The sequence below is a fragment of the Canis aureus genome, chromosome 9 (genome assembly GCF_053574225.1).
Source record: "Canis aureus isolate CA01 chromosome 9, VMU_Caureus_v.1.0, whole genome shotgun sequence".
Lineage (NCBI taxonomy): Eukaryota > Metazoa > Chordata > Mammalia > Carnivora > Canidae > Canis > Canis aureus.
In genome coordinates this window covers 55,900,160-55,911,970 of record NC_135619.1, presented here as the reverse complement: position 1 = coordinate 55,911,970, position 11,811 = coordinate 55,900,160, and the positions used below count along the sequence as shown (strand labels likewise).

At 36.1% G+C, this 11,811-nt stretch overlaps 1 pseudogene; it reads left to right on the top strand.

Moving 5' to 3' along the window:
* The first annotated feature begins 509 nt into the window (after positions 1 to 509).
* LOC144320159 (ATP synthase peripheral stalk subunit d, mitochondrial pseudogene) lies at positions 510 to 1,038 on the top strand (annotated as a pseudogene).
* The last annotated feature ends 10,773 nt before the right edge of the window (positions 1,039 to 11,811 follow it).

Here is an 11,811-nt window from a genome sequence, read left to right as displayed (position 1 = left end):
AGGTGATTGAATTTACTTTGAAACTTCAAGGCTTAGACAGAATGCAAGTGGTCACTCAGGAACTAAGTTCAATTCAATTACAGGACAAAAAGAAAACTTTAAGTTTTCTATACTTGTGTTTTGTGGGCAGTAGAGACAGTCAATAGTGTGCGCATTTGAGATAGAGAAGTCAACAAGCTCAGCTTTTCAACAGCTTTGCCTTGGGATGCCTAGGTTGCTCAGAGGTTGAGCATCTGCGTTTTGACTTAGGGCATGATCCCAGGGCTCCGGGATCGAGTCCCACATCAGGCTCGCTGCATAGAGCTTGCTTCTCCCTCTGCCTGTGTCTCTGCCTCTCTCTATGCGTATCTCATGAATAAATAAATAAAGTCTTAAAAAAATAAACAGCTTAGCCTCACAGAAAGGAGTTTGGATTTTGATGTGATCTATAGAATAAATATTTTCAAGCAGAGGAGTAACAGGGTCAGCTCTATTTTATAAATATTCTCCAGTAAGCTGTGGACTGTGGGCTGCCGGGGTTGGTGAAGGATCTCAAGATGGCTGGGCGAAAACTTGCTCTAAAAACCATTTACTGGGTAGCTTTTGGGGAGATCATACCCCGAAACCAAAAGGCCATTGCCAACTCCCTGAAATCCTGGAATAAGATGCTTACCTCCAGGTTGGCTACTCTTCCTGAGAAACCACCTGCTATCGACTGGGCTTACTACAAGGCCAATGTGGCAAAGGCTGGCTTGGTAGATGACTTTGAGAAGAAGTTTAATGCCCTGAAGGCTCCTGTGCCAGAGGATAAATACACTGTCCAGGTGGATGCTGAGGAAAAAGAAGATGTGAAAAGCTGTGCTGAGTTTTTGTCCCTCTCAAAGGCCAGGATTGAAGAATATGAAAAAGAGCTGGAGAAGATGAAGAACATAATTCCATTTGATCAGATGACCATTGAGGACCTGAATGAAGTCTTCCCAGAAACCAAATTAGACATGAAGAAGTATCCCTATTGGCCTCACAATCCAATTGAAAATTTATAAACTTGAGTTGAGGAGAAAGCCCTAGCCCTCATATTATAAACATTGGACATTAAAAATAATGATACAGTAAAAAAAAATATTCTCCAGTAGGAATATGAGGTATGAATTGAAGAAGAATGACGTTTATAGCACATCATACAGAAGTTTTATAGAAATCCAAGCAAGTGATGATGAAGGTTTAAATCAGAGCCTTGACAATGAGGATGGAACAGTAGGGTAGAAGTTATTTATCATGGCATGGTCAGAAGATGAGAAACAAGAAAAGGGTCAGGTGTAGGGACAGAAACATTGGATTCAGTTTGTACATGGATTTGAGGTGCCTTTGTAATAAATACTGAAGTGAAGATTTGTTTTTTGTTTTTTTAAGATTTTAAAGAGAGAGAGGGGCAGAGACACAGGCAGAGGGAGAAGCAGACTCCATGTGGGGAGCTCGATGTGGGACTCGATCCCAGGACTCCAGGATCATGCCCTGGGCCGAAAGCAGGCGCTAAACTGCCAAACCACTCAGAGATCCCTCAAGTGAAGATTTGTAGTGATTAGTTAATTATGTAAGTCAGGATCTTAGGGTAGTTGGAAGGCTAGGGAAGAAGATATGATTAATTTTCATGTGCCAAGAACTTCCTTAAGGACAGTTTTGGAAGAAAGAACATAGAAAGTCTCTAGTCATTTCTGTTCTCCTGCATTGTGTGAGGAGGTAGTAACTTGTAGGGCCCTCTGATATTTTTTGCCACCAATATACAATCCAGATGCCTAAAGTCTCACTGCTAAAAATGTACTCCTTTGTTTCAAAATTGTCTTTCATATGATCCATTTTTTTAAATGCAAATAATTGTATAAATGATACACCTTTGAAATCCTTCATGTCTTAATAAAAATTGTTTTGGAAGGAGGAAAATACTATAAAAGAAAGTGAGACATGAGTGGATGGCTACAATTATACCTCTTTTTCATATTTTGGTAAAGTTTGCTCTGTGAATAAATCTTGGCACTACACCTCAGAGTCAAAGGTCCTTTCATGGAAATCTACAATGTCTGGGATTTCAGTCACTATTTCAAACTTGCGTATTTTTATCTTATGATGTGGGTTTTTTTCAGTATAAACTCAGCTACATCTCTGGCTCGTTTTTTTCGGAAATACCCCTTGAAGGCACATCCTTAGTATGTTATATATACACTACCACTTTGATATATAGCCACATCTTTGGAGGCTCATTGTTGGTCACTTACAGAAAGCTACAGAGCATTTGAATATGAAACCAAGTGCAGTAATGACCTTGCTCAATTGACCTGAAAGAAGTCGAGCTTTGGAGAGACAAAATAGCTATAAACTCTAGATTATTCCAGAATTTTGTTACTGAAGCACAAAAAAATTATTCAGTTTCCTTAGAGACTCAACAAACTCTTCTTAAAAATCCCAGCTTATCTCATTTATCATAGCTATGAGAATTTGACTTGTCTCTGTGCCACAGTTTCTAAATATATGAAATGAGGATAATAGAGTTAATTTTATAAGGTTGTTTCAAGGATTCAATAGCATAACATCAGATTAGCTATATGCTTAACATTTTATATGCAAGAGCTCTATGAATGGTGAGTGTATAATGCTTATAGTGAATACTCCAAAATAATGAATCTCTGAACTTCATTCTTGTGCCAAGTTCTCTGACACACACTTCCTTCCAAATGTCTCTGGATAAAAGGATGGGACTCAAAAGAAGGCACACGTGAAAAAGAAGAGATAGTTACATGAATCTGAAATGTTTGGAAGCAAGGAGGATGGAGACATGTACTAACTGGATAATTATGCATCTTCATATCATTCCTTCTTACTGCTCAGCCAGTTGCACATCTGACAGAGCCCCACTAGAAGTGGAAAAAGATGAATCATTGCACACTGTGTCAGAGGGGGGATAAATACAGACAGTGGCTGAAATTTCATATTGAAAATGACTTACTTAGGTCTCACAGTGGGCTTTGTGATTTTCTTGGGCAGCATCCTTAGTAGACCATGTCATATGTGAAGCATATCATCTCATTCCCATCAGTGAAATAACATTCCCTGGTGGTGTTTTGGGAAGGATGTGTAGATGTTAACCAAAACCACAAAGAAAGGATGTTGTCACTTCCCCGTGGCATGTAAGAAAAACATGGATGTTTTGATGTGTCATTACATGCAAACTCAGCATAGCTAAGGAAAAGATCAGATTTCAAAGTGCTACTGCATTGAGTAAGTGAGGTATGACTACAAAGAAAGTAATACATTATGTTTTCAAGTGAAGCAGGTCACATCTGCTGGGTGTATGTATGTGTGTGTTTCTGTGCGTCTTTTCAAGCACTTTTGCCTACCACTCAATTTAATATTGAAGTAGTTTGATGGTTTACAAAAACAACTTCCACATGTTAATACTATGTTTTTAAATATCTTATTGCTTGATTCCAAGTTGTTCATAAATGAGCATCTAGAAAACAGAATATCTGATCATAATAAATACATACATTTACATGCTTCATAAAATAGTGTCTGCAACGGGCATTAGAAGCTAAAACTTTGTACTCTAATTTCTGGAACCTCACAGTATCAACATCTCTTTTGAGGAATGACTTACTGAAGCTGTCTCTTTTATGAACATTTCATATTCATAAAGGGATGACTTTCTTCTGGCAGGCCTTTTCCCCACTCAGCTGAACTGGAAGTCATTTTTCTGAAGAGAGTCCCACTATTGGAACAAACTGAACAAGAACTCACATCACCATAAAAAGCTTTTGGAAGAGACCTGGGATTGGCTCTGGAGTGGACATAATTCAAATGCAAATGCATTTCATCAGTGGTTTGCTTTGGTTGCCAAATTTTGGGTCAAAAGAACTAACTACTGATCATTTGCTCTTTTCTACCAATCAACAGGATGCCAACAACAGAACTAATACTCTTTTTTCAAACCAATGTTATAGGGAGACTTGCAGAGAACCTTGTAATGCCTAATCTACCTTTATAGAAAGACATTACCAATGATACCCCTATTGGTATTGCTCAGTGATTCAAACTTACACAATTAAGGATAAAAAATTCACAATATTCACATATTATAAAAATTAAAATATACAATAAAAAGGATAAAATAACTTGTATCTAAAAATAATACTATTAAATTTTTTAATGTATTTCCTTCTAGGTTTTTTGTTATTGTATTTTATTTTTTACTGAGTATTGTTTACATTGTTGGGTTTAGCAACCAGCTTTTTTTTTTTTTTTTTTAATGTACATTGTTGGGTTTAGCAAGCAGCTTTTTTTTTTTTTTTTTAATATACATTGTTGGGTTTAGCAACCAGCTTTTTTTTTTTATACTCAATATCAGAGAAATCTCTTCTTAACAATATCTTTTATAATATTTGCATAATATTCCATAATGTAACTATGCTCAAATTTACTTACCTGTTTCTTCAGGGAAATTTAGACATTTAGGAACTTAAAAAATAGAACTTTTTCTGATTATTTCCTTATGATAGATTCCCTAGAAGTTTGATTAATAGCTCAAAGTTATGAACATTTGTTAAGGCTTTTGATAAAGATTGTCAAGTGGCTTCACTCCCCAAAGTAGTGTGTACAAGTGTCTGTTTCTACAAAACCTCACCATACCTCTTAGTTTTTTCTAATTTCCCCAAACCAATAGTTTTCAAGTGGATATGATTACTGCCCCTTCCCATAGGAGACGTTTGACAAATTTGGAGACACTTTGTTTTACACAACAAGGAAAGTGCTACTGGGGCTAAATATCCTACAGTTGTGCTCTCCACAACAAGGAATTATCTGGCCTAAAATGTCATGACTCCTTTCTTCATACCTCCAGTTTAAAATTAATTGTCTTGATTATTTCGGTATTACTTCAGGAAAAGCCTGGTTGAAAATAAATGCCAAGAAAGATTTTCCAAGAGAAGGGAGCTGTATGAAAAAACAAAACAAAACAAAACAAAACAAAAAAAAAAACGCCTGTTTGTCAGAAAGCATAAGATATATAATAAACAACTAAACATATCTCCAGACATTGTCAAATGTGCTTAAAGGATAAAATAGCTACCAGCTAAGAACTATTGGTTTATATTGATCAAAATGCCTTGATCTTAGTTGGCATTTACTGAATAATTATTGCTAAATGTATGAATTATTTCAATTATGATTTTTTAAAAAGATTATTTATTTATTCATGAGAGACACAGAGAGAGAGGCAGAGACATAGGCAGAGGGAGAAGCAGGCTTTCCTCAAGGAGCCCAATGTGGAACCTGATCCCAGACCCCAGGATCACACCCTGAGCCAAAGGCAGACGCCCAATCACTGAGCCACACAGGGGTCCTTCAATTATGATTTCATTGAGATATTAGTTCCTTCCTTTTCCCTAAAATAGTAGCTTACAAATTGAAATGCAATTTGTCTATTTAGATGAAAACTGAGCAATAAAAAAAACCCTCAAATTATTGAAAAGCACAGAAATTAGTAAGTGGTGAAATCATCCAGCATTCCTGGTAGACAAATAAATAGGTTTTTTCCAGAAAGAAAAGCTGAAGTTCAAAAATATGATCACACAACTTCCATGCTGGAACTAAATAAAACTTTCTCAGTGAGGACACAGGTAGGGAGATCTTCACATTTATCGTTTCACCAGTATCTTTTCCCCACAGCTATATTTCCTGCCATAGAAAAGTCCTACTGAGAACAAGGACTGGATCCCACATCCACGTGGATCTTCCATGGTGCCAAGCACTGGAGAATGAGTATGAAATGTTTAAATGAGTGGTAGAACAAATGTGATTTAAATGAATAATATTTCTATTTACTCAGGATCTAGTTTCCTTTGTATGTCTAATCAGAATCCTTATCTTTCAGCTGCCATAGATCACAGTCATCATTAACCATGATGGAGATTAGCCAAGGCTCTAGATTTATGGTTCTGGGAGTCAACAAGGTACAAGTTTCTGTCTGCACTCCAGATGGTGTTTTGGATGGATACTCCATGAAGTTGTTATTTAGCAGCCTGGCAGCATCCTTTGCAAAGTGGGGAGTCACAGTTGGCATTCCTCTTTTTAGCATTTTGTTGCCTAATAGATGGTCTCAAATTAATTATGTGCCAGGGTCTGGGCAGCAATAATGGAGACCAGCCTTGCCCCAACAGGCTTTGGTGAGACTACTTGGCTGACTGTCTGTTTCCTTGATATTCAAGTCAATAAATATTTATTGAGGCTATACTCTGTGTAAGGCACTTGGCTAGGCACAGTAAGAGATAGGGCCATGGTATAAGATATATCGCCAAGCGTTAACTGGAACTCAAAAGCTTGAAAGGGAGAGAAGTACATAAATTAGTATGAATCAAAGGCAGACTGTAATTAGAGGTATGAGTATGGACTTGTGAGAACAGGAAGGAGAAAGATCAAGACCAGTTGAGGAATTAGGAAACACAAAGAAAGAACTGGCCTTTGATCTGGGCATTGAAGGATGGATGAGTTTTTGATAGGTAAAGAGAAATTCAAGACGCATGATGAGCAAATCTATAAAGATTAGGAGGCATAGGACATGTCCAGCATGTAATAATAAAATAATAATAGTAATAATAATAATATAATAATAGTAATAATAATGTGATAGTTAATATGCATTAAGATCTTACAGTTTTTAAGTATAATTTCTAAACTTTATATTTTTTATGTTAAAAATGGAACAAGGTTCAATTTATCCAATAAGTACAGTGTGTAGGGCCCACAGTACTTTTAGTGGCCCATGAAAATGTTTTAATTTCTTTTTCACAATTAGAAGGAAAAATAATATAATCCATCCTGGGTTATATTTGTCTTTATACCAATGCAGTCATAAAGTATAATTTTTTAATATTATTTTCATGGTGGAAGAGCCCACAACAGACATAATGTGGTATTGAATGGAACTATTCTAGATGCCTTTCATTTGTTTAGACTTCCAAACTACTTCCAAATCTTTCCTTTTTCTTCATTTCCATTGTTTCAGTCAAAGACAAACCCGTATAAAACCTCTTGTAAGGATTACAATATGAGCTCCTAACCAGTTCTTTGCTTTTACTCTTCTCTTATAAAACCTACTTTCTACACAGCTTCCTGGGAAGCTGTGGTCATTCCTCTGCTTAAAAAGTTCCAGGGCTTCATATTACACATAAAATACAGCTTCATCTTTTTATCTTAGCCAAAGGTCCTTGGCTATCTGTTTGAACTCAATCTGTATTATCTTCACCATGATCACTGTCATGGTGACCTAGCTGCACTGGCCTTTTCTCTGCTCACAGAACACATTTGCCTCAGGGGCTCTTCACATAAGATCCTTCAATCTGTAATATTTCCACATTCCTAGTTTTATATGATTTTTATTTTCCAATATTTAGATTTTATTTTATTTTATTTTTTCCAATATTTAGATTTTAGTTCATATGTGACTCCTTTAGAAAGTTCTCCATGGCCACAAAATCAGATGCTTCTGTATATTACCCCATTTTAATTTTTAAAATTGCATTTAATAATATATGAAATTCAAATGTTTAATTTATTTGTACTTTTGTTTATCATCTGCCTTCCTTGACCAGAAGGTAAATTTCATGAGAAGAACAATCACAGTATCCTCAGAGTTTAGAAAAGTACCAGGCATAGAGTAGACACTAAATAATATAATTATCTAGTGGATATAAATTTCATGTCTACCATGTACATAGTTTTGAGTTTCAATGTGGAATAAAACAAATTTGGTTTCTGCCCTCATGGAGCTTATACTCTAGTGGGATTTACACTGCTTATCTAAATAAGTCCTCAAAAGACACAACATAGAAACTAATAAATTCCATTTTCCCCAAGGCTGACACTGGGGTTAGAGAAATTAATTACAGTGTTTACCTGAGATTTGAACCCAAGTAGCTCATCTTCAGAATTTTTCTCCTGAACACAACATTAAATTCCTGTCAGTAATAAGCATACTTGTCCCAAGTTTAGGTAATGGTTAGATAGTGTAAAGACAGAAGTTCTGAAGTGCCTTGGATACCAGTTTGAGAAAATTGTTCTTAAGTCAGAAGACAATGGATAGTTGTTGAAAGTTTTAAACAGAAATGGGCCTTAGAAAGAATGCCCTGAGAGTAGTAGGGCAGGTCAACAAAAGCAAGGGAGACTGGGGATAGAAGAGTTAGAAGGCTATTGCCATGGCCTGTCAACCACTCACCATATTTTAGGAACTTAATAGCAGTTCAAAATTGTATGTTGTTTGCACACATTTCCCTAATAACAGCTGCTGGATGAAGGAAGGTTCATTTTATGCATTTATTGAGGACAACACTCAGGCAGAAAACTCTCCAATTCTATTCTGGAAACATCTATTTCAGATATTTTCAAATGAAAATTACCAGTAGCCTCTGTACCCACAGATGATTATAGCTATTCTTTATAACAATTATCAACTTGTGGCCACAGATTATGTTAACTATATCCTTGCTGTCTTGAAAGGGCTTTGTATTCCCTGCTCCAGACTGATTACAACTGCTCAACATTTATTCATTCATTTCTTAATTCACTAATCACACATTCATTGAGCACACTGTGTGTTCAGGAATGCTAAGCTCATGGTGTAAAGAGGGAAATAGACCTATTCACTGATGAAGGAAATTCTCTTGAATCTATATTCACTGTACCTACAATAAGAAACTTCTCCCCCTCTCCACTTACTACCACTCTGACCATCTCTTCTCACTTGGTTTCTCCTAGTAGCCTTACTATTAATCTTTCTGCTTTTACATTTCTCCCCTATTCTCAACATAGCAACCAAGATGACTCATAAAATGTAAGATCATGTACTACTCTGTTTGAAACTTGCATTGGCTACCCATTACATTCAAAGAAGTAGTCAGCAAAAAAACAAAAGCAAAAACAAAGAAGTAGACCTTAAAGAGGCCTACCAGACCCCATGTAATCATGGGCCTTATCGCCTACTGCTTTGCCCCCACATACCCATCCCATTCACTCTGCTCCAGCCATAGGGACCTCTTTATTACCCCTCAAACATCCCATGCATGTTCTCATCTTAGGGCATTTGCACTACTAATGTTTCCTAGCATCTACCAACTCCTAACATCCTACATAATTTACTTTTTATAATACATAGTCTGTCTCCCTCACCTATGCATCCCTCCACAAGGTCAAGGTCTTCCTCTGTTTTGTTTGCGGCTGATTTTTCAGCATCCAGAAGACTATTGACACTTAGCAGATTGGATGAATAAATAAATATGCACATTTTCAATGCCACATGGTGACGTCAAGGAACAAACTGTTCATGAGAATAGATCAAAGAACAGGGACTCAACTGGAAAGAATTGTGGAGAGAATTCTGAGAAAAATACCCATGTTAAACCAAATATCCAATACTCTGATTCACTGAGATGCATCCGAAGGTAAGAGTGATCTTTAAGGTTGTTGAATATTCCCACATCGAAGAGAGGAGAAGGCCCCTTAGACTAGACAAATTCCAACACTGTTCACTACCTGCTGTTCTTCTATGTGCACACCAACTCCATAGTTCTTTCATGTTCTCTAAACAATGGAGGCTTATTTTCCATTGGGAATAAACAGAAATTTGGCTTACTGTACTGATGATTATTTGTTCATCATCCTCAGTGTATATTAGTTATGACTTAGGTTAGAGCTGGCCTAATGTATGGACTGGAAGGTAATACATAGGACCCAGTAATTTGCTTCCTTACCTTCCAATATTCTCCTTATCTACATTATATAGAACCTTAAAGTATTATTAGTAGAACAAGTTTTTTTTTTTTTTTTGCCTCTGTTTAAATGTAAATACTCTGGTAAGAGTAGTATGAATTTACTAATTTTTTGGAGGGAATATTTTATTAAGTCTTTTCAATCACAAATTGAGAGAGAAGGTACTGGTGGAGTAAGGAAGATGAGATGGAAGAGAGGTAGAGTAAGGAGTCCTAATTGAAAATGACTACATTTCAAGGAATATCAAAATAAAGTGTGTATGTGTATGTGTGTGTGTGTGTGTGTGTGTGTGTGTGTATGTTGGGGGGAGGGAGGGAAGTGGGAGAATATAGGGCTAGGCTAAGAGATGTCAGTGAGTCCAAATGAGGAGAAGAGTTCTCAAATGGGTGGGAAATAGTGGTGACACTGAAGATAATTCTCACCTACTCACAAATTAGTTTGGTTCCAGCCTTGTCCTAGGCCTGGAGTGCAAGGAGCTTCATAGTGGAATGGACAGAGCACTGGGCACTCAGACTTTGTCCTTAGCTTCACCCCTTTCTATTTTTGTCACCTTGGATTATGGTTTCTTCATCTACATAACAGAGATAATAATGTCTATCTTCCTCTCCAAATGTTAGGATCAAATGCACTAAGCAAAGAAAAAACTATGTAAAACATCTAGAAATTTAAGAAGGTGCTTCCTAAAGGAGAGGAAGAAAAAATGTCAGGGCTGCCCAAAGGGTGTTTTCACATGTCCAAGCCCCGAATCTCACCCCCCCAACACTTTGATTTTTTTTTAAGTTTCTTTATCTATTTTTAATTTTTAAAAGTATTTATGTATTTATTTAAGATTTTATTTATTCATGAGAGCACACAGAGAGAGGCAGAGATATAGGCAGAGGGAGAAGCAGGCTCCCTTTGGGGAGCCTGATGTAAGACTCAATCCCATGACCTCATGACCTGAGCCAAAGACAGATGCTCAACCACTGAGCCACTCAGGGGTCCCTAAAAACCTTTTATGATAGATTTCAAATATATACAAAAGCAGAAGTAATACTGTAATAACTTCCCATTACCTATAATTTAGCTTTATCAATTATCAGTATATTGTTAACTTGATTCATCTATATCTCCCTACTATCTACTCTTGCTGTTTATTAATTTTTATAGCTTTACTGATGCAAAATTTACATAACATAAATGCATACATTTTAAGTGTATAACTCAATGAGTTTTTGTAAATATTTAAAATTATGCAGCCATCACCAGAATATAGTTTTAGAACATTTCTATCACCCAAACAAGTTCTCTCTTGTCTGAATGTAATCAATTCCTGCTGCCACTCCCTTTATCAGGCTCCCTTTCTGTTACTACTTTGTTGTAAGTCTTATCATGGATGACAGTTTAATTTTGCCAAATGAATTTTTATATATCTATTGGGATGATCATTTTTTCCTTCATTTTATTAGTTATTATTTACTACAACAACTGGTTTTTAGAAAGTTAAACCAAATTTACAGTACTGACATAAATCCCATTTAGTCTTAATGGATAATTCTTTTTCAATACATTACTATTTTTTTAAAAGAATTTTTGCATCTCTGTGTAAGAAGGATGTTGGCTTCACAGAATGAGTTGGAAATTGTACCTTCCTCCTACATTCAGAAGGCATTTGTAAATGTTTGGTATTATTTATTATTTTCTTTCTTTCTTCTTTTTTTTTTAGTATTATTTATTCTTAAAATATTCATTGGAAATCACCAGTGAAAGCCATCTGGGCTTGGGCTTTTCTTTTAGGGAAGTTTGTTTAAATTTTTATTTAAATTCCAGTTAACATACAGTGTAATATTAGTTTCAGGTATACAATTTAGTGATTCAATTCAATAGTGATTATAGACAACACCCCGTGATCATCCTAACACTTCTTAATCTCCATCACCTATGGTTACCTCTAGTAACCATCAATTTGTTCTCTATAGTTAAGAGTCTGTTTCTTGGTTGCTTCTCTCTCTCTTCCCTGTGCTCCATTGTTGTTTCTAAGTG